This window comes from Microcebus murinus, chromosome 24 (genome assembly GCF_040939455.1).
Source record: "Microcebus murinus isolate Inina chromosome 24, M.murinus_Inina_mat1.0, whole genome shotgun sequence".
Classification (NCBI taxonomy): Eukaryota; Metazoa; Chordata; class Mammalia; order Primates; family Cheirogaleidae; genus Microcebus; species Microcebus murinus.
In genome coordinates this window covers 18,158,143-18,180,889 of record NC_134127.1, presented here as the reverse complement: position 1 = coordinate 18,180,889, position 22,747 = coordinate 18,158,143, and the positions used below count along the sequence as shown (strand labels likewise).

General features: G+C 41.7%; 1 long non-coding RNA gene across 2 annotated transcripts in view; it reads right to left on the bottom strand.

Annotated features, from left to right (window-relative positions):
- Positions 1-503: 503 nt before the first annotated feature.
- The window catches only part of LOC105882564 (uncharacterized), a 196,892-nt gene continuing 174,648 nt past the window's right edge, over positions 504-22,747 (bottom strand). For both annotated transcript variants that reach the window (XR_012914693.1, XR_012914692.1), the window contains exon 5: positions 504-1,608. This is a non-coding gene — a long non-coding RNA (uncharacterized LOC105882564). The remainder of the gene's footprint in view (positions 1,609-22,747) is intronic.

Genomic DNA, 22,747 nt, shown 5'->3' with positions numbered 1-22,747 from the left:
TATCTCTGAGCTCTTTCTGCTGTTCAATAGGAATACAAATATCTTCTGAGATTATCATGAAGATTTAGACTTGTGCAAGGAGTGTGTGTCTATACCTTTATTTATATAGTCCAGCACAGTGCCTGACACACAGTGAGGTGCTCAAGAATTGCACTCGATTTCTCTCTTCACTACCTGGGCCTTGGATCTTTTATCACGCCCAGCTTGAGTCTGTGGATAGTAGTTGGCCATATCCTCCCAAACACTGCATTCCCAAGGCATGTGCATTTCATTTAGATTTCATGGGGAGAGAAGGAAGAGATTTTACATGACACACAAATCTGCAGAAGTGTAATGAAATCTCCCATCAGACATTTCTAACAAGGCTACATGTCATAGTCTGTGTGAACGGTGACCCTGGAAATGTGAGGTGCTTGGCCTCTGGCCGTCGCCTCTGTTCTCCCCACCACCACCACCCCACCCCCATTCCCTCCTTAATGGCAATGATCTCATATCCTCTCCCCTTTAGAAGGGAACGTCTAAAATGCCTTCTGTTATATAGTCAGTCCCATTAGCATTGGACTTTACCTTCATATCCCACTAATGAAAGGCTCATTAATTGATTCAGGGAGACCCGACTGTGATTCCAAACCATCCTCGGGGTGTCCTCCCCTCACCTAGTGCTTTGTCAAAGTATTTGCACAAGACGCACTTCCACTAAAGGAGGAGCAGAGCTGGTGGTATTGGGAGTAGATAGACAACTAAGGGGAAATGTCTCCATATGGCTTGCTCATATCGCTAGAGAGGCAGGAGTGCCTGCTACCCAAGCCCGAGCCCTGGGATGTGGAGAGAACACCCCCAAAATGAGGATGAGCCATTCCAGCAACAACTTCTTGGGGACCAACAATCTCTGGGCAAAAACAGCCCAAGGCTTGCGGCTCTAGGCAGTGTTAAGGGAGCATATATCTAAGTTGGAAGAATAATCCATTGAGCCTTAGAACCACATCACATTATTGGGGACCTGTCTGTTTACAAAAAAGCTTGTCTGCTGGTGTTTTGAATAAACCCCAAAGGAAAAGATATATTTGGAAATGAAAAATTCATGCATTCCTATTTTGTATAAAGGGTTAGTTATTTCACCCCACAAAAGCCTTTTCGTGCATCTCATTTCACTTTATTCTCACAACGATTCTGTGAAGACCACATTATTTATTGGCACTCTTTTACAGAAGAAGGAAAGGAGGTTCAGTAACTTGCCAGAGGCTGTACATCCTGTAAGATATTCCAAGCCCAGTCTATTTCCACCCCACCCGTGGTTGTATTAGTTCTCTGATGCCATGTAACAAATTGACACAAGTTCAGCAGCTTAGAGTAGCACCCATTCATTATCTCACAGTTAGTTCTGTAGGTCTGAAGTCCAGGGAGGCTGAACTGGGTCCTCTGTTTGGGGTCTCACGGGACTGACATCAAGATGTCAGCAGGGCTGCATTCTCTCTGTAAGGTCATTGGTCGACAGAATTCAGATCCTTGTGGTTGTAGGACTGAGCTCCCGTTCTTTGCTGGCTATCAACCAAGAGTGTATCTCTCAGCTTCTTAAGGCTGTGTTCATTTCTTCTCATGTGGCCAGCTCTGTTTTAAAACCAGTAAAGTTTAGAATAACCGTTTCTGCCAAATCTCTCCAAAGTCTTCTGCCTTTAAAAGGGCTCCTATGGTTAGATCAGGCCCACCCAGATAATCTCCATATTTTAAGGTCATCTGACTGGAGACTTTAATTCCAAATGAAAACTCCTTTGATAGCAGCACTTAGATTAATGTTTGAACAACCAGGAACAGCTATATTGTGGTGGGGTGTGGGTGGAGCATCTGTAAAATTCTGCCTCTCACAGTGGTTCTCCAACTGTAGTTAAGAATTGCCTGGAGTGCTTGTTGACAGTGTTGGTGCTTGGCCCTGCCCCTAGAGATTTTAGTTCCCCAGTATGGGGCAGAGCCCAGCCTGAGACTATGGCATGGTTGGTCCTGGGGCCATACTTTGAGAAGCATTGTTCTACACTAGGCAACATCAATGATAATTTCTTAAACCTATTTGTGTACCAGCCTCTGCTAATTCTGTATTAGTTCATTTAATCTTCACAACAAAACTGAGTTTGATACTGTCATTGGCCCAATTTTATAGGCCCAGAGAGATTGAACAACTTGTTTTATGTCACACAGCTTGTAAGTGGTAGAGCTGGGATTTCAAGTTGAGCAGGTGGGCTCCACAATCCCTGTCTTTAACCACAATGCTATACTGTAAGTCAGAACATACTTTGTTACATGTCAAGACCTGAAGAAAGCACAGACCAGACAGAGGACCAGCTCAGAAGACCATTTCAGGTGCTACTGACATCTGGTGTGGGTGGGTATGGAGGAGGAGTTCCAGGTGAAAGGTTGAGAAAGGGGTCAGTCAAAGCAGTTCCAGGCCATCTCAGATCTGCCACCTGCCCACCCCTGAAAAATGCTGCAGACAGTCACATCATTTCTGATGGCTGCTTCATTTAGCTTCTGGTTACGATCCTCATCAAAACTTATAATTAGAGGATGACTATAGGAAAAAAGTGTGATATGAAGGGTGCTTGCCCTAAAGAAGCTGGGTTTGCCCAGGATTGAAGAGACCTCAATACTCTCTGCAAGGTTTAGATCTGGTCACCGATGGGGAATAGACCAGAGCAACAGCTCAAGGACTGGCCTTTTTCTCTGACAACTGACAGGGCTCCAGTATCACATGACTACATCTGAATGTCATCATCATTCATTTGTCTACCTCAAGATTTGCACAGTGCAACCTTCCCCCTCATTGATGTTACTAGACAACTTCTCTGGCCTTCTTACCACAGCACAGCAGTGCAATAAGAACTTAGGGTTTTGGGTTGTCACTCCTACAAACCTATCACCTCCTGCATCCTTTGCTTGCTGAGTTGCTCTAATTCTTTTGGTTGCAACATCAAAGTACCCTTTAGCTTGCAAAGCCTCAGCCATGCTGCTCAGTATGTGGCCTTGGAAATGCTAATGGCTGGCAATAGATTTGCAGCCCAAACCCACCAACTGGCCCAGACCCTGAGCACAGGTGGCTGGTTCTTGCCTATGACATGTAGCCAGCATAGGGACCCTAGTATAAAGCACCATGGGACCTGCCCTCCTGACTGCCCATCCCCAAACTCCACACACCTTCCCTTTGCAGGTGGTCCACAGAATGTTCTTCCTAGTTACAGATATCAAAAATTCCTGAATAGCTTTAAATCCATCATGATGTGATAAATGATCTGCTATATTACACAGTCTCTTCGGGACTCATCTTTAAAAAGGCAAGTCCTGCCACTAAATAGTAATTAAAAAGGAATCACAAGCATTATTTATGTCTCTTGAAGATTGTGAGCATCTAATTCATAAGCCACAGTAACTCTTCCCAAAGCCATTTCTTCTACTACTCGATTCTTTCACATCCTGCAGCTACTCCAAAACCCTCTGCACACAATCCCTAGAACTCTCCCCCAGAGTCCCAGCTGAGTGATTTTTCTTCACTTTCTCTCCTTTCCTTCTCTCAAAGCTCCTTCCCATGTAAGTCAATTTAATGTAACTATCCTAACCAAACCCTCTATAATTCCTCATGGGCTGCATCTCCCTCTATATAACCATACAGATCCAGGAATCTGCTAGCAAAAGCCCTTCTTTATTGAACAGTCAAGGAGGTGTGTGGCAGAGTTGTAGAAATACAGGACTGGGGAATGAGGTGCTCACATAAGAGAGAAGCCAATCCCTGTCTTACCAATAAAAGTGAAAAGGAAGAATTAAGATGAAACAAAAACTAAGTAGAATACAAATTGTGATGAATATATTATGTATAGCTATACTGTACATAGCACTTTCACATCTGCTGTTCTATTTGGTTCTTACAGCTTCCTTATGAAATTGCTCTGGCAAAGGTTCTTAATCCACATTAAAAGGGAAGATAGTAGAGCTCAGGGAGCTAACAACTCATCCAGACTTAGTTAATAAGTGGCTAAGGGAGACCTATATCCTAGCTTCAGCATCCAGACTCCAAGTCATAAAATCACAGAGGTTTGTATCTGAAAAAGATATTACAGATTATTATATCCAGTGCCTTTATTTTACTTGCAAGGGTCACTCAACTCCTTAGAGGAAAAACAAGAATCATATTCATGCTTTCAGACTTCTGGACAAGCGTTCTTTCTATTCAGCCAATTTGCTGCAGAATTAGGACCTCTCGGGAAGGAATATCTGATAACACTTTGTCTTTTTGAGACTCTCATGACGTTAGAGCAAACATAGTTACCAAAAAAAAATGTAATGTTGTATACTTATGTTGACTCAAAAATGTGTCTATAAACCTGCATGAATCGAGTAATAAAATCATAACACATAATGACAATTTCTAAGAATTACTTAAATAATGCTCAATCTTGCTGCATTTTTCTGAAATATTCTGACAGCTCCAAAATTACTCAAAAGCCATAGCTGTTTCAAAATCATAGATTTGGCAGCATGGTACTGGCATAAAAACAGACATGTAGACCAGTGGAACAGAATAGGGAACCCAGAAATAAACCCACACATTTACAGTGAACTTATCTTCAACAAAGGTGCCAAAAACATATAGTGGGGAAAGGACAGTCTCTTCAATAAACAGTGCTGGGAAAACTGGATATCCATATGCAGAAGAGTGAAACCACACTCTTATCTCTTGCCATATACAAAAGTCAAATAAAAATGGATGAAAGACTTAAATCTAGGACCTGAAACTATGAAACTACTAAAAGAAAACATTGAGGAAACACTGTAGAACATTGGTCCTGGCAAGGATTTCTAGAGTAATATCCCCAAAGCACAGGCAACCAAAGCAAAACTGGGAAAATGGGATCACATCAAGCTAAAAAGCTTCTGTATAGTGAAGGAAACAATCAACAAAGGGAAGAGGCAACCCACAGAATGGGAGAAAATATTTGCAAACTACCTTTCTGACAAGGGGTTGATAACTATAATACATAGGGAGCTCCAACAACTCAACAGGAAAAAAAAAATTAAATAATCCGGTTTAAAAAAAAATGGGCAAAGGATCTGAATAGACATTTCTCAAAAGAAGACACATAAATGGACAACAGGTATATGCAAAAATACTCAACATCATTAGTCATCAGAGAAATGCAAATCAAAACTATAATGAAATATCCTCTCACTCCATTTAAAATGGCTTTTATCTAAAGGACAGGCAATAAGAAATGCTGGTGAGGATGTGGAGAAAGGGAAACCCTCATATACTGTTGGTAGGGATGTAAATTAGTGCAACCACTATGGAGAACAGTATAGAGGTTCCTCAAAAAACTAAAAGTAGAACTACCATATGACCCAGCAATCTCACAACTGGGCATATATCCAAATGAGGGGAATTCAGTATATTAAAAATATATCTGCACTCCCATATTTATTGCAGCACTATTCACAATAGCCAAGATTTGGAGTCAACCTAAGTATCCATCAACAGATAAATGGATAAAGAAATTGTGGTATATATACACAATGGAATATTATATAGCAACAAAAAGAATGATATTCGCCATTTGCAACAACCTGGATGGCACTGGAAAACATTATGTTAAGTGAAATAAGCTAAGTACAGAAAGACAAACATCACATGTTCTCACTCATATGTGGGAGCTAAATATTTAAAACAATTGATCTTACGGAGACAGAGAGTAGAACGACAGTTACCAGAGGCTGGAAAGGGTAGTAGGGAGGCAGGGAACAAAGTGGGGATGGTTAATGTGTGAAAAAATATAGTTACATAGTATGAACAATATTTGATTATACTTCAACGTGACTTTAATCAACAACAAATTAAGGTATACTTTAAAATAACTAAAAGAGTGGAATTGGAATGTTCTTAACACAAGGAAATGATTAATGCCTGAAGTGATGGATATCCCAGTTACCCTGATTTGATTGATTCACATTATGATCCTGTATTAAAACATCACATGTACTCTATAAAGATAAACAACCATTATGTACACATAATAATTACAAATAAATATATATATATATATTTTAAAGAAGTCCACTTTAAATATATATTAGGAAAAGAAATCATGGAAATAGCATCCACAGATTTGGTAACTATGAGACTGGACAGCTTGTATCTGTGTAATAGAATACACGTTTGACTGTTCCAATGAAGGTCAAACTATAGGGATTGATACAAAACAGAAATTAATTTCTCCCTCACGAGCAGCCCTAGCACAATCATGTCAAGACTGATATGGCCGCTCTGTAGAGTTGGTGAATCTATTGTCTTGCTCATCCAACCTCAACCTCTGGCTTCCATTTGTGTCTGAAGATGACTAATTAAGCTTCCAACTGTTGTACAGTCTGGCCAATGAGAAAGGGAAGCATAGAAATCATATGGAGTGGCACTTGACTCTTCTCTTTAGAATCACAAATCAGAAGTTGCACACATGATTCCTCGTTTCTCATTGTCCACGTAATGCCACAAGCCCCACCTAACTGCAAAAAGGATGGGAAATGTAGTTGGGAGATGAGTGACCACTGGTCTAGCTACAACATTTACATCTCTTACTGAAGAAAGAACAAAAAAATGGGATCAGGAATAAGTAAGGAACTTCCAAATCAGTGATCCCTTTAGGAAGAGAGAGGGCGAATACATTCAGGCATACTTAGAGAAGAAAACAAAATGATTAAAAAATCTTGGGAATCAGAAAAATGAGTAGAAAATGAAAGATGATACAGGCAGGAGTAAAACTCAAATATGTGGGCAGCCCAAGAAGGAAGAGGTCCTGCCTCATGCATCTCCAGCCCTACTGCCCAGCACACTTTGCTTTGGCTGCCTGGAAGGCAGGACCATCAAATGGTCCTTCCATTCACTCCTGCTATCCTTGGACGCCTTGGGGAAGAGGAAGGCTAGATAGCTGAGAGAGGGGTGCATCCGAGCCCCACCTTGTGGCCTGTCCTTTCAAAGCAACTATAGCATGGACAAACTCCTTCATGCCTCCATCCTCCCCTTCCCTGCCCCAGCACACATATGCAAAGAAACATACACACATGCACACACATGCATACACATGCATACAGTTGCACACACATATGCACATACACACATGCATATTCACATACACACATGCATACATTTGCATGCAGGCTCAGATACATATGCACGCATAATGTGCCTGTCCCCAGGGATTAATTGAGGCTAATTCATGCCTAATAGCACACTGTATCAAAATTAGTACCCAGCAGCACCAAAGGGCTGGAAGCCTCTTCATTGCTCCTTGGCCCACCCTCACCCTCTCCATGACCACACCCACCTCCAGGTGATGAGTCTTCATCTATCTGCTGCTAAGCCAGACCTCCCAGGAAGGACTGCTTTCCTGGCACATAGGCAGAGGACACTGGCTCAACACAAATCTAGATGTCACTGTTGTACCCACAAAGCCCTGTGAGCACACTGTAAATGTACCACTTAGGATACTGGGCTCTATGAGGAGATGAATAGGCTACAACTTCCCTGTGCAGCTGAGAACAACAAAACCTAACCAGGTGAAAGACCCCTGCATTTGCAACAGTTAATCATCTGTCATCTGGGATTGTGGCTTCTGCAGCAAATGACTGGAACAGAAAATACGTGATGGAGGGGCTTAGACACCAAGCACAGGTGGGCAATTGGCTTCTCTGAGCCTTGAACGTGAGCAGAATTTAGCAGCAGGAGAGGTGAGAGTCTGTGGGCAAGGCGACCTTTGTAATAACTAGACAAGGGATGATGAAGCCATAAATAAGTGAGATAATTGTAGAAAAGCAAAGAATGGGGAATGGCAAGATAAAATTTGGTGCAGATCCCAAGGGGATAAGGATGTTGATATCAGTTAAATCATCATAACTTCTGTGGTATCCAGGGGTCAAAGGCGAGCTAGAGTGTCTGTTTCTGAGAAAATGCAGGGGACATGGAAAATGTATGGATGCATATCATCACAGCATGCAGGAGTTAAAAGCAGTGATCCAGATGCCCAAAGAGCAAATGTGGCTAAATCTAAAAGCCTAATGTTAAGGGAGAAAATAAGATGCAAAATGAGGTCTATAACAAAACATTGTTTATGTAAACCAAAGCACATGCACACACACAATACTAAAGGACTCACATCCAGCACATCAGAGTAGATGTCTGGGCAGGCAAGGAGGATGGGAATAAGGATCAGGGATTGAACAGGGGAAAATAAATGAGAAAGGGGCCTTGGGCTGAATGATGTAGATAGTGCTGAGAACTGAAGTGTATGATTAACTCAACTCTGCATGAGTCCAAAGGCGAGAAAAATAATTACGTATATGCACACATAAATTCATGCAAACACCAAGGAAAGTCAAGCAATGGTTTGGAGGGCATTATGAAGCATTGCATGCAGGTGAAGGGCAAAAGGAAAGGAAAGGGACAGAAGGACACAGGGTGTTGGTATCTGGGTAACTTGCACCACTCTTGCTTCCAAGCTTGTAGTAGCGTTTCCTCCCCTTCCAAGCTGAGTTCTACACATACATGTCTTGTCCAGCGACCAAAAGAAAATACCCTTTGGAAACAGACTGATGTGTGTATGAGCCACTTCTTACTTTCTGTAGAACACTGGGCAACTCAAAGACATTTTTCGAGCCTCAGTTTTCTTCTCTACAAAAAAAATAATACCTACTTCACAGGGTGGTCATAGGGCTTCCATGAGCTAATAGGGGTGGAGGAGCCTCATGCAAGATTTGGCTCAGTAGATAAAGTGTCCTTTTATGATTGCCCTGGACCCAGGAACCCCAAGTTTCGGCCAGTGGCCTCTGCTCAGCCAAGGACAGAAATGAGAGCAGAGCTTTGTAGAGGACAGCTCCAGCCTCAGCTCCATGTGTAAAGGCTCTGTTTCTCTGCAGGTGGATGGACAGAAGCATGCTCTGGGCTCATGACAGATCCTCTTCCCCTTCTTGGCACAAGGGAGGGCAGCATCCCCACCTCACTGCGTGCCGGCAGTCTAACGAAAATCTGCTGAGAAGCTGGGCTCCCTTACACCCAGTGCAGCTACACATTTTCATCTGTTTTATGTGTTCGGGATGTTACACTAATTGTGATGGATGTTCTCTTTGTGCTCACGCTGAGGGGCGGATGATGAAGCCATAATGTAAGGTAATATGTCTATTAAAGATTTAAAATAACCCGCCTGCTGGGTGATTCCTCACTCCACTGGCAGATCCAAGCTTCTTTGGAAGAAGTTGATGCTAAATTAGAGAAGGTGATAGGGTGGGAGGAAGGGAGGGCACATAAGGGTTATTCTCTTAACTTCTGGAGTGTTGTCCGACTGGTCTACCTTTTCTTCACTTCATTGAGGAACATCTACTGAGCACCTACTGTATACCAGGCTTCAACCCCAGCTCTGGTTACACACTGGTAGTCAATGACTTTGAGTTCTCTTGATTTAGGAGAAAAAGTACCTGGACTTCATGAATATAGTCACAGTACTTACGGAGTCATGAATTAATTGTCTTTATCTCTGATGCCCAGCTCTATGTTAGAGCCATGAGTTATGGGTATGTCCTTAAAAGTGGTTCTTAGACCTGTCTGGTCCCCAAATCACAGAAGTATATAAAAGTCGGACTGATAGAACCAGGTGATCTCCCAGCCACAACTATTTCTAGCAAAACAGAAATCTTAAATAAAAAATAGGCAGAACTGTGGTATCTTCTGCATCTCCCTCCCTGTCCTGTGGTCTCTATTTTACCAAAGAGGAAGAAAATAACAAGAGGTGTACATTCACCCCAGCCAGAATATCTGGGCCACGAGGCTGTGGAAGCCTACAGGTTTCTGCAGGAGAGACAACATGCCAACAAGTGAATTCACAAGAGGACATTGTAGGTGAAGACCGACAGCCCAAATATTAGTCTTGGCTCTACCACTAATCTTGGTTATTCTTCCTGGGCTCCAAAATCCTATGACCAGCCACAAAAGTCTGGCTTTTTCCTAATAAGCCTCTGCACCCATTGCTTCCCTCCCTATTGCTAACCTGCTCATGCCCTGCACCACCCCCTCCTGCTCACCCCAACTCTGCTCCTTCCCTCACTCAGGCCCCCACCATGGTGCCTGCCACCCTCCTCTCTGCCTCTGGAATCCTGTTTGAATTTCCAGATAGACACAATGAATGGAGGAAGATAAACAATATCCCACCCTATTACCCTATTGAAACTATTATAATATCAACAACAAAATTTTCACCATCAGCAACCAGAAATGAGCAAGATACGATCCCATGTCATCAACTTTGAGAAGGGGTTGCCAAGGAAATCAACAGACTCCTTGGGTATGGATCACCACAAGTCCTAACACCACTCCTCCCCCTCCCTGCACCCAACAGGTTGTATGAGGCAAATGTTACAGTTAATAAAACCAAGAACACAACCCCTTTGGGGAAGACACACAATTAAAGTGTGAGTAGGTAACTCAGGGCAGCAATAAAGAAACGTTCTCTGAAAGAGAATATCCATTCACCATTGCAGAAAATAAGTCATACTTTATGTATTTTGAGTACCTATGAGGGTGTGATGATAACCTGGGTATGTGCAACATTCTATTTGGGGCCCCCCAATAACCCTGTGATATTGTTAGCTGCATGGTGCACCCAAGGAAATCAGGGCGAGCTAATCCTAACCAACATATCATTGCAGCAGAGGCAGAAAACTACTCGGATACTTGGATTCACCATTTTTTTAGGATTTCAATCTAAATTCAGGGAATTTTCTTAAACACAGGGTATTTCCCCACATAAGTAGGAAATCCTCTTGATCTGATGTGATATCTCTAACTTGGGGTATTTTTTAAAACCTCAGGAGAAAGACCCAAACAAAACACAGTTCCAGCTGAACTTTTCTGTTGCTTGTGAACCTCAGGGACTGAAAGGAAGTAACAGTATATTATAGTTCTCCCTAAATTTGCCACAGAAGGGAAACCAAAAGTGTCTCAATAAGATGGGAAAGATGAGCCGGGCGCGGTAGCTCACGCCTGTAATCCTAGCACTCTGGGAGGCTGAGGCGGGCGGATTGCTCGAGGTCAGGAGTTCGAAACCAGCCTGAGCAAGAGCGAGACCCCGTCTCTACTATAAATAGAAAGAAATTAATTGGCCAACTAATATATATATAAAATTAGCCGGGCATGGTGGCGCATGCCTGTAGTCCCAGCTACTTGGGAGGCTGAGGCAGCAGGATTGCTTGAGCCAGGAGTTTGAGGTTGCTGTGAGCTAGGCTGACGCCACGGCACTCACTCTAGCCTGGGCAACAAGCGAGACTCTGTCTCAAAAAAAAAAAAAAAAAAGATGGGAAAGATGCTAAGAAGCATTTACCCCCACTGTGCCGTGACAGTCGGAGCTGCCCACACTTGGCACGAGGAGGGGCTGGGGTGGGGACATCATAGTGACTGTGGAACCCGTCAGAGGAAGACCAAGGATAAAAGCATGAGCTGGAAGAGATGGAGAAGTAACTCAGCAGAAAGCAGAATCCAATGAACAGAAGAAAATATCTGCGTAAGTTCCAGGCTATAGAGTAACTTGATAATAAAATGAATTCTAAGTTTCATAAAGGGCTTAAAAACAACACGCCAAGAGAACAGAATGAAAAGAGTGACTGCAGAACTGAGGAAGCTAACTGGGACCAAGACAGACAATAGCATCACAGAACTAATAATTAGAGTAGCCAAAAACAGAACAGACATGGCTGAAATTTTAATTAAAATCTTGAAATGAAATTCCTGAGTTAATGCAAAGGGAAGGGAAGGGGGAGATGACATGATGACAGAAAAAGTGAGAGATATTGAGGCAAGATGGAAATGATACAACATATGGGTGAAAAGTATTCCTGAAATAGAGAACTCAAAAAATGCAGACAAGAATTATTCAACGATATTCTAAAGCTAAATTTCCTGAAATGAAGGAAGAACTGAAAAAAAAAAAAAAAGGATAAGTTGAAAAAGAACATCCATTCACAGGAAACACTTATACAGAATGACTAGACCCAAGAGATATCCTGCTTACCTTTTTGAACTTATGGGATAAAGAGAAGAATTATTTAGTTACAAGGCAGTAAAAGCAAGAGTCCTCTAAAGAAAAAAAATCAGCTGTCTTTAGACTTTTCCAGAAAAATATTCAGGATGAGAAAAGAAAGGGACAAAACCTGCAAGTCCTGAGAGGGGAAAAAAATCATGACCCAGGCATTTTATACTCAGACAAAAATTCTAAAATATAAAATGTTGTCACCCTTCAAGGTCCAGCACCCATCCCACCTCCTCAGTGCAGACTTCCCTACACACCAAGCACTCATCCATCTTTTTCTACTGCTATTTCAATGTGTGTCAATCTCTTCTTTCAGGCTATGCTCTATGCTCTGAGCTTTCCATTGCTGAGAATACACATACATTCTAGTGCTCAGGAACCAGTTTGTTTTAGTGTAATGAAAATGCCCAAGAAACTGTAAAATCCCATACAAATGAAAGGGACTGTGACTACTAGCTATGATCCAAATCTTAGCTTTTACTATCCTTCTCTCTCTCCTCTCACCCTCCTTCCTTGCATAGTTCTTCCTTTCTAGAACACACAATTGGAAAAATCTGTAAAGAGACAGTCTAGTCAGTTGTTTTGCTTGGTTTGCATGTGAGTGAATCATGGCTCTGAAAAAGTGGAGTAACTTGCTTCATAAGGTCATCAGGCAAGTGAGTGGCCAAACTGAGATTAAGACCCTGATCTCTTTATTCCTTGCATAAGAAAGATTCTGGAGGATACTTTCCTCCTAAAGATAATAACCATTTGAGTGTATTTGAAGGCTGAGACTAATACCTTGCACAAACACAGATAAGCATAGCTGTGATCTATCTGATCTGATGGGTCAGTTGGTGAAATACTGAAATGCCTCTGGACCAGTTGATAAGGAGCCACTGTCATCTGGGAGCATCCACTTTCCCCAAGGCCAGATAATCAAAAGGGTAGTGCCTTGCACAGCAGGGAACACACAGGGTCCTTTTGGAGTGCCAGGACCTGTGTCTTTTCTGACTGGTGAGTGGCCAGGCTACAGTGGTCATTAAATACTGTGACTGTGCCCCACCAGACATACTGTGGATGTGGTATAGGTATGGCCATGGACACATAAGAAAATAGGGCTGGAGAAAGAGTCAGAGTTGGACCTCAACCCCGTTCTCTTGTCCCTAAAACTTTGTGGTCTTCTATGGTCTTGAGCATGGAGGCTCTTCTTAACCTGAGCTCTATCCTCTTAGCTGGAGCCACTCTGAATGAGCTCAGCTGACTGGCACTGGCATATTTTTTCCGGGAACATGACACAAAGTCCCCTGTCAGGGAATTCACATTACAATAAGTGTCAAAAATGTAGAAGATAAGAGAACTCGCCTCATAAAGTTCTGTTGTTGATCAATGGAAGTAAAAAGTACAGAGGATGGCTCAGGGGTGTGCGAGCTTGTGCTCTCACACACATCCACACTCGTGTGTGCTCACAAATTTCCCAGATCTATGTGCTCTAAGAATTTCAATTAAAAAAATAAGAGCTTTATTGCATTCCTCTCCTAGAAACAGTAGAGAGAAGGGAGGGGGTGTGAATTTCCAGTAAATAGAGTCCCTGTTGTTAAATGTTATCAACTTTGTTAAGTTTGTTTCGTTAAGTAGTAATTACAGCAAAGAGAGTAAACAGTTTATGGTGCATGATCTGTTCATATCAGAGGCAAGTGTTGCCAGATCCCCAGATACTTCTACTTTTCAATCCCATTTGAATCAGGACCATGTTGAAGGGAGCTGCTCGTGGTGGGAAAAGTCCAGAACCCAGAGGAACCATGTTAAACCAGAACTTGGGCATCCTCCAACTTATACAGCCAGATGGAGAGACCCTAGGGACATTTACAGGATTTGTTTTGGGGGCCCAGGGAGAAGGAAACCAAAATGATTTGTCCCCTGAGTAAACCCAGCCTCAGCTTTTCACTCCAGAAGTTGAGTAACCACGCCGGTTGGGTGGCCATCTGACATTCACTTCAGTTCTATTCAGTGAGCATATTTTAAGTGCCTATTTTGTGCAAGGGAGTGCAGGGTGCTGTGACCATGGGATTGATAACTGTGACATATTTCATGGTATTTCTCCATTTGAATCTGTGCAAGACTATAGCTATGGTCAAAATCTGATTGTTACTGCATTTATGGTTTATTTTGTCTGTTTCAGAGGAAAGCAAAGAAAAACCAGTTATCTAATTAGAGATAAAAAAGATGGAATGAGATAAGCAAAAGAGGAAATCAGAAGTCGAAGAACTAAGGAATGAAGTAAGGATGCCAGGACTGGAGAAAGAAATTGTGGTCCAAAAGAGAAGTGAGATGGATAGAAGTGGATTGAGGTGGTGGATAGAGGTTAAGGAGCTCAGTTTATCCTGGGAAGAGACTCAGATTACAACTATCAATGCCACCCTTTAGCAAGCTTGGGGGTCTTGGGTGCCTGAATGTAGAGGGCTGGACTAGCATGGTTTGCTGTCTGTGAAGGGGGAACTCACTCATATGATACTATGAGATTCAATTCAGAGGAGCCTCACCCTTCACATCTGTAAAATGGGGCTCAATCTCCTTGTCTGTTGCATCCTTATAGAATTATCAAAGGAGATGATGGATGCTTAATCAATTGCTAAGTACATGAGAATGATCTGATTACTGTCCTGCATTGTCAGAAACTAAAAGGAGAGATTAGTTTCACTTAACAAGAGACCTCTTTCAAAATGCAAATACATTTCATTTAATGAAAGAAATAAAGATGGTTCTTATTTTTTGTGGTAGGTATGCTCTATAAAGCCTCTGCAAACACTGGCTTAGTGAATTCTGAGCCATTGCTCCTAAGGATAATACAAGGTTAGGTTCCCGCAAGCCTGTGGCCACAATACTTTTATCAACCAATCAATGTATAACCTTGTTTCTGTGTGGGTTTCTGTTTAAAGACACCTTAATTAATATATATTATATTTGTGTATTAACATATAATATATAAACATCAAACTCATGGCCAATAGCACCACAACTCATGTATGAACAAAGCTTATCTAACACGTATCTGTTCCATAAGGCACATCACAGCCTGGTACTTAGGAACGTGAGATAGCACTTCAGCACTTTGTGTGGAGACCAGTTTTAAATAGCAAAAGCACCAATGAAAAACACAAAATTATGAAAAAGATGACACTAAATAGACCATGAAAAGGACACTCATTTGCAGTATGAGAGCTGAAACAAGATGGCAGAGTATCACTTTTCTTCACCTGAGTTGTGAATGTTTGTGTCAGGTGACTAACATTTTTCACCACTCAGCACATGTCTGTGAATGACCACAAAAGTGGAGTATGGATTTAGGTGCTACAGATAAGTTTTATCCAGTAGGTGAATTTGCAAATACACAATCCACAAATAATGGTGATCAGCTGCATTCGTTAAGTACTTATTACTTTCAGGCAATCTCCAAACATTGAGGTTACAACAATGAACAAAAACAGACAAAAGTATAATACTTTCTCTTATAGAACACACATTTAGGGAAGGAGATAGACAATAACTATAATGAACGTGATGATTGCACTCAAAAAATTAAGCAGAATAGGGGGAGCACCATTTTAAATTGGGTAGTAGACCTTAATGAGAGATTGATGTTTGAACAAAAATTTGAATGAGTATTGGATATGAGCCTCGCAGTTACCTAGGGGAAGAGTGCCCTGGGCAGAGGAAACAGCCAGTATAAATGGCCTGGGCTATTTGAGTAGCAACTATGAAGAGACTAGTGGGACTACAGCAACTTGGGAGAAGGAGAGAGTCAAAGCAGATATTGTCAGATGGGGTCAGATTGTTAGCCACTGTAGGCCAGTGTAAGTACATTGGTTCTTACAGGAATGAGATGAGGAGCCATTAAAGAGTATTTTGTCTTTGAGCATAGGGATGGCTCATTCTGGCTATCACATTGAGAATAGGCTATAAGGGGTTGGTGGATGTATAGGAACAAAGGTGCCATTAAGAGTCTATTATAGGCCGGGCACGGTGGCTCACGCCTGTAATCCTAGCTCTTGGGAGGCCGAGGCGGGCGGATTGCTCAAGGTCAGGAGTTCAAAACCAGCCTGAGCAAGAGCGAGACCCCGTCTCTACTATAAATAGAAAGAAATTAATTGGCCAACTGATATATATATATAAAATTAGCCGGGCATGGTGGCGCATGCCTGTAGTCCCAGCTACTCAGGAGGCTGAGGCAGAAGGATCGCTCAAGCCCAGGAGTTTGAGGTTGCTGTGAGCTAGGCTGCCGCCACGGCACTCACTCTAGCCTGGACAACAAAGCGAGACTCTGTCTCAAAAAAAAAAAAAAAAGAGTCTATTATAAAAATCCAAGCAAGAGCAAGGTGAGGGCATAAGAGTTGGTGGGAAGGGGCCAGATACAGGATATATTTTAAAGGAAGAACTAACATGATTTCACAGCAGGTAGCATGTAGAGTCAAGGATGATGCCTGAGTCCTTTAGCCTATCATAATGGAAAGATGAAGTTGCCATGAGCTTTGTTGGAGAAAAGTGCAGTGAGGAAGATTTGGGGAAGAGAACATCATTTGGAAATAAGTTTGCTATTTCTACTGGGCATTACTGTTGCATAGGCAGTTGTATGAAGTCAGGAGTTGAGTGTCAGTATCTGTGCTGGAGATATAAGTCATCAGCAGCTAGATGGGTCTGAAGCCATAGGACAGGATGAGATTACCTAGGCAGCGAGCATAGTAGAGAAGAAACAAGGTCCAAGAACTGAGCCCCACGCCAATAGCAATAGGCCTGCCAATAGCGATAAGCACGCCAATAACAACAGACAAGGGAGAAGAGGAGAAAATAGGAAAACAGATTAAAATGTGACCAGCAAAGCAGGAGTAAAACCAAGAGTGTGTGGTGTTTCAGAAGCCACAGGATGAAAGTGTTTTCAAGGAGTAGGAAATGAATAACTGTGAAATGTTTACTGAAAGGTCAAATATTATCAAGTTTAAGAATTGATTATGGATTTAGCAACATTGAGGTCACTGTGACCTTAAACAAGAGTGGTGTTGGTGGAAGGGTTGAAGGCAAATCTTGTTTGGCATGGGATTAAGAGAAAACAGGGCAAGAATTGGAGATAGTGGCTAGAGACAGAAATTTTGAGGGGTTTTAGTGAAAGGTAGAACAGAGAAATAGGAGGGGAAAGGAGATCAAATGATTTTTCTTTAAGGTTTTATTTTTTATAGCAGTTTTAGGTTCACAACAAAACTGAGCAGAAAGTACATAGATATCCCCTTCCCCCCACATATCCACCACCTCCCCCATTATCACCATCCCCCATCCCCTGCCAGAGTAATACATTTGCTACAACCTATGAACTGCATTGATGTGCCATTATCACCCAAAGTCCATACTTCACATTAGGGTTCATTCTTGGTGTTGTACCTTCTACAAGTTTGGACAAATGTGTAATGACGTGCATCCACAATTAGAGTATCATTCCAAGCAGTTTTACTGCCCTAAAAACTCTCTCTGATGCACTGATTCATCCCTCCTCCTGGAAACCACTGATCTTTTTTGTTGTCTTCATGGTTTTATCTTTTTTAGGATAACATATAGTTAAATCATACAGGAAGCAGCCTTTTCAGTTTGGCTTCTTTCACTTAGTAATATGCATTTAAGTTTTCTCCATGTATTTTCATAGCTTAATAGCTTATTTCCTTTTAGTGCTGAATAATATTTCATTATCTGGATGTACCACAATTATTTATCTGTTCACTGACTGCAGGACACCCTGGTTGCTTTAAAATGCTTTTTTAAGATGGAAGAAATAGGTACATCATGGTACAATGATGATAATGTACAATTGTACATGGTACAATTCAATAGAAAGGGAAAAACAGATGGCGTAGGGGAAAGAGGAGAAAATTGCTGGAACAATATCCTTCTGTAGGTCAAGGAGGGATGGTGAAGTGTGTAGTGCAAGTGGCCTCAGAGAGGAACCCAGACAGTTCATGTCCACTGACACTTGGGAATGGAGGGTTCATGGGTATAGACACTGGTAGGTGGCTAGCTGTGGTGGTGGGAACATGGGGAGGTCCCCTTATGATGGTTTCAGTTGTATCAGTGAATTGGGAAGCAACACTGTCAGCTGAGAATGATGATGAAGGAACATGTGCCAAAGGCTTTAAGAGAAAGACAATTAGGTGCAATGTAGTATGAATGCTGGGGAACGCTGCGGTTCAACTTTAAGTCTGTGGTCATAAACTGAGAGTAAAAGCAGCAGAAGGGTTATGTGTTTTTCTCTATTTAGGGTTGGCTGAATGCATAGGTGTAGGTGCAGAGGCCATGGAAAGTTAGTTTAGCATCTCGGTTCTCCTGAGAGTGTTTTCAAATGGGACAAAGAAGTTGAGAGTGTATACAAAGGATGGTTAGAATGATTATAATAATGTATTTTAAGCTGAGCACATAGAAGAGTATCAAGGGCTTATTGAAGTCAGAGTACCAGAGGGGATGAACTAGAAAAATAAAAGGTGAAGTCTTAAAGCGGGCTATATTAATAAAGATAGGGCAAAGTGCAGCCACGAGATCAAGTGGCAATGTAGAATAGAGGAGAAAAGAAATTCAAGGAACTAGAAGGTCAAGAATTAAAAGGATTATATGTGTATATGTGGAAATTGTCAAGCATTAAGATAGGAATAAAGTAGGAGAGAAGAACTAAACCAAGAGCTAAAATCATTAAAAAATAGGAGGCATAGCTCTGGGATTAGAAGTTAACTGAAGTAAGGAAGAGTAGTGGGCAGCATAGTCTGAAGACATAAGACTCTAAGCTGCATGTTTAAAGGGAAGAGGGGAGAGAACAGATCCAAAGCAACAATGAGGAAGAGGAAGGATCTCTATCTCAACTCCATGTTCAGCTGAATAAGGGATAAAGGGAAATATTAATACATAGCCACCACTCCAGAAAGTTCCAGAAAAGCCCTGTCCTTGGGGGGGAAGCTAGGTTTTAGTTAGGACAAGAAAGTGAAGGGAGAATTCAGACAAGTGGTTTCAGACACAGGGGTTCTACTCAGGGACCATGCATTCTAGCAGACACAGTCCTCAGGAGTCAGGCGGGAGATGGGGACAGAAAAGAAAGGGCACCCAAGGTGGAAGTAGCCTGAGCCTGGGGCTTTGTGTGGTGACTCTCATACACAGGACATAAGATCAGCCCAGGGGACTCAAGGCAGACGTGGGTGGCCCACCCTGTGTGTTCATGGCAGTAGGAGTCCTATCCATGGCCCCTCTCTATCCTTGTAGATGAAAGCTAGGAGGTTTGGGGGAGTGGCTAAATTACCCATCATGTGTTCCATAGCATAAATATGGCTAGAACACATGTGAAGAGGGGCTGCTGAGAGGAGAGTGGTCTGGATGAAAAGGATGGGGAGGGCAGGAGGGAACAGAGCATGGTACACACAGAGGCAGGTGGCACCTGTGAGCCTTGACAGCAGGGCTGGGTGAGGCTGTGAGCAGCCTGGGGTTCCCTGGGAGGGGAGAACAGACACCAAGTGACTGTCACAGGTTGTCAGAGCTGAAAGGGACCTTTCAGACTAACCATGTTCAAGTGCTATTGCTCACCTGCCCCCTAGAAGATTTCCATTCATGTTTTACATTTCTCTATTTGTGTCTGACGTTTAAGTAGATAGCACTCAGAAGGTCTGTTCCTTTGAAAGAGATGGAATTGAAAGGAGTTTTGTTACAGCAACATCATTTTTTGAAATTCCTTGTATAAGCTGAAAATCACTTGTGAACTCTTATTAAAAGTTATTTTTAGTGATCTGACAGTTTGATTAGGTTCTTCTTCACTTTTGCTGAAAGCAAAGAATTGAAACCACCTGTATTAAAAAGGTATGTGTGTGGGGGTGTATGTGTAAATTTTTGTTTAATTACTTTTTAATTTTTTTTTTATTTATTAGAATCATTCACTTTCTCCTTCCCTGGGGAATATCAAAAAAGACTTCACCAGAACTTATCAAGGGGCTATTAATTATACCTATTAATTTTTTCCATTAGATGCACATTGCTTAGTATAAAATGCTGATGTTAAAGACATTGTTAATTTTAGTACATCTTTGACAGTATAGTCTTTTTCAATAAACCACTTTTATTTCATCACATCCTTCACATATAGATTTAGCTCACTCAACAAATGGGTTGCCATGTAGCCTATTTAGCAATGTCACCCATTGCTGTGAAATGATCAGCCCAATTAAACTCACTTTCTGTTATAAAATGTCTAACTTTGATTTTCAATTCAAATAAATGAATTAATATATATTTCAGAAATATTGTTAAAATCATTGAGTAATATATTGTGGAACATATTCATTTTAAAGGCAAAATACTAAAAGTAGTCAAGATGCAACTAATATAAAGCTAATATTATAATCATTTTTATAATTTATAAATACAATAATAAATCCATATGCTCACTACTTAACTCGAAATAATGCAGTGCGATTTGTAGCAAAAATGTGTTATTTTATGGAGCAAGAAGTATAAAATTCCTGTTAGTCCTCTGGTAAATGTGGGTGTGTGCATGGATTGAATCTGTTTCTTAGCTTTTGAAAATTCATTAAATAAGAATTATGTATATAATTTCATAAATAATGCCATTAATTCTGTGAGAAGTTCTGATTAAGATTTTACCATGTATTTGCTGAAAGAGAAAAGTTTATACTGGCAAAAGAAATTTTTGTTACAGCTAGATTATCATTTTAGTTTTTACCAATCAGAGTTAGAAAATATTAAGCATTTCATAAGAAGAAATAATCTGAGAACTGATTAACTGGCATAAATAGTCCATGCCACAATTTGGTAAAATAAGTTTTAACTAACTCATTGAATAAACACATGCTGAATTTAAAAGAAATCAGGTAAAGCTCTAGCCACACATTTTATCATTTATGAGTCATCAAAAACATTCCCATTACATTTAATGGGATCTGTGTCTCTAACCTGTACTGTTTCAGCGGTTCCAAGGTGCTTTTCTTTCCAGATAATGACACTCCCCGGGAATGAGTATTGAGAATAGCCGAATACAATTGCTTATGATTAAATTTGTAAAAAAAAGATCATTTTTAGCACTCAATATTTCCTACCCTTTGCTTTGCTCCCTCCATATTCCTGCACAACAGCTAAGCATCTTTGACAATAATTGAGTCTCGGGAGAAGGTGTGGTCGAGAAACAGAATTGTCATCGCTCTCATTGCCTACACCCTCCCCAAAGGAGCTCACATACTCCATTTTTAACACCGATGTTCATCTCTAAAAGAAAAATGTGTGCAATCAGTAAAGAGAGGAAGCTATCCTGTGAGTTTCTAGTGCTTTGGTTAATACAGGGCATTTATCTCCCTCAAGGCATTTGCACCCTAGAACAGGGGACCAGAGGAAGACGAAGGCAGGAGGAGTGTCTTGGCTTTGTGAAGGGGCTAAGGGGCCTTTATGAAAAATGGTGGTAAGGAAGGAGAACATACTAGATACAGCAAACAACGTGTGGAAGTTGAGGATCTGGAATTCCATTCCCTGAAACCCATCAGTGCAGTCACTCCCTGGAATGGAACATTTAGAGTCCCTGATGGCACTGCCTCAGGGCTGGAAAGTGGTTCATGTCAAAGCAGGGATGGGGGGAAAGGGAGACTGTAGAAATTCTAAGGTCCTAGAAATTCTAAGTCCTCAGGCTATGGCTACAAAGGCCCCAGCTCTCTAGCTATCCTGTTGGTCTATGGGGTGTAAGAGAAGAGGAGTAAGGGAGAAGAACAGAGAAAGTTCATGGAAGAGAAAAAACAAGAGGAAGGAATTAAAAGTTCAAAACTGCCGACCCAGTTCCTTCTCCCTCCTCTTCAAACACTGAGTGGTACAGGCCAAAATTCATAACAAGTGCAAGGGAAACAAAGACAGAGTTGATGACAAACAGGAACTCCACCAGGAAAGGGAACTATGTCTAGCCCCCTTCACGTGGGACCCAAGGCGTCTTACTGGAGACACATTAACGCCTATGGCGAGGGATGATGACACTCCCTTCCCCCAGCAACCCAGAGAGCACATGTGTGGTCTTATTTTGTTTCACCTTGACCAGCCAGCAAACACAGGATGTGCACTCTTTTGGATGATAATGTATAATGGTAATGACCATGCGCACTTGTTAATAAACAATTGGTACATCCACAGTCATTGCCTAGACCCCATTCTGACAACTCAGGATTCCTTGCCACTGGGATGGAGAAAAGGCCCCTTTTTGGGATGCCTGGCTGAGATACCAGGTAGGCTGTAGAGAGCCCTGAGGCTTACCTCCAAGCCCCGAAAGCCCACAGGTGGGGCGTTTGATCTCTCCTTGAGCCAGGGTCACACGTTCCCTTTCCCAAAGAAGTCCAGACCACACTGAGTATGGTGGATCTGTGTTTTTCTTTTGAAGCAAGAATGGGAAAGAAGTTTTCCATTTGATTGTGAGTTAGGGTTCTGGGAGCAGAGAGGAGATAACACAGAGTATTCATAAGCACAACATCATTTCAACCAAGGAGAAACTCCAAGAAACTCCAAGCACTCACACTAAACGACAGGAAGGAAGACAATTTTTCTATGTCATAATCAAACCTTGGCAAAAGTCAGTAAGGCAAGCCATGGAATCCAGCAATCAGTAAGACTTT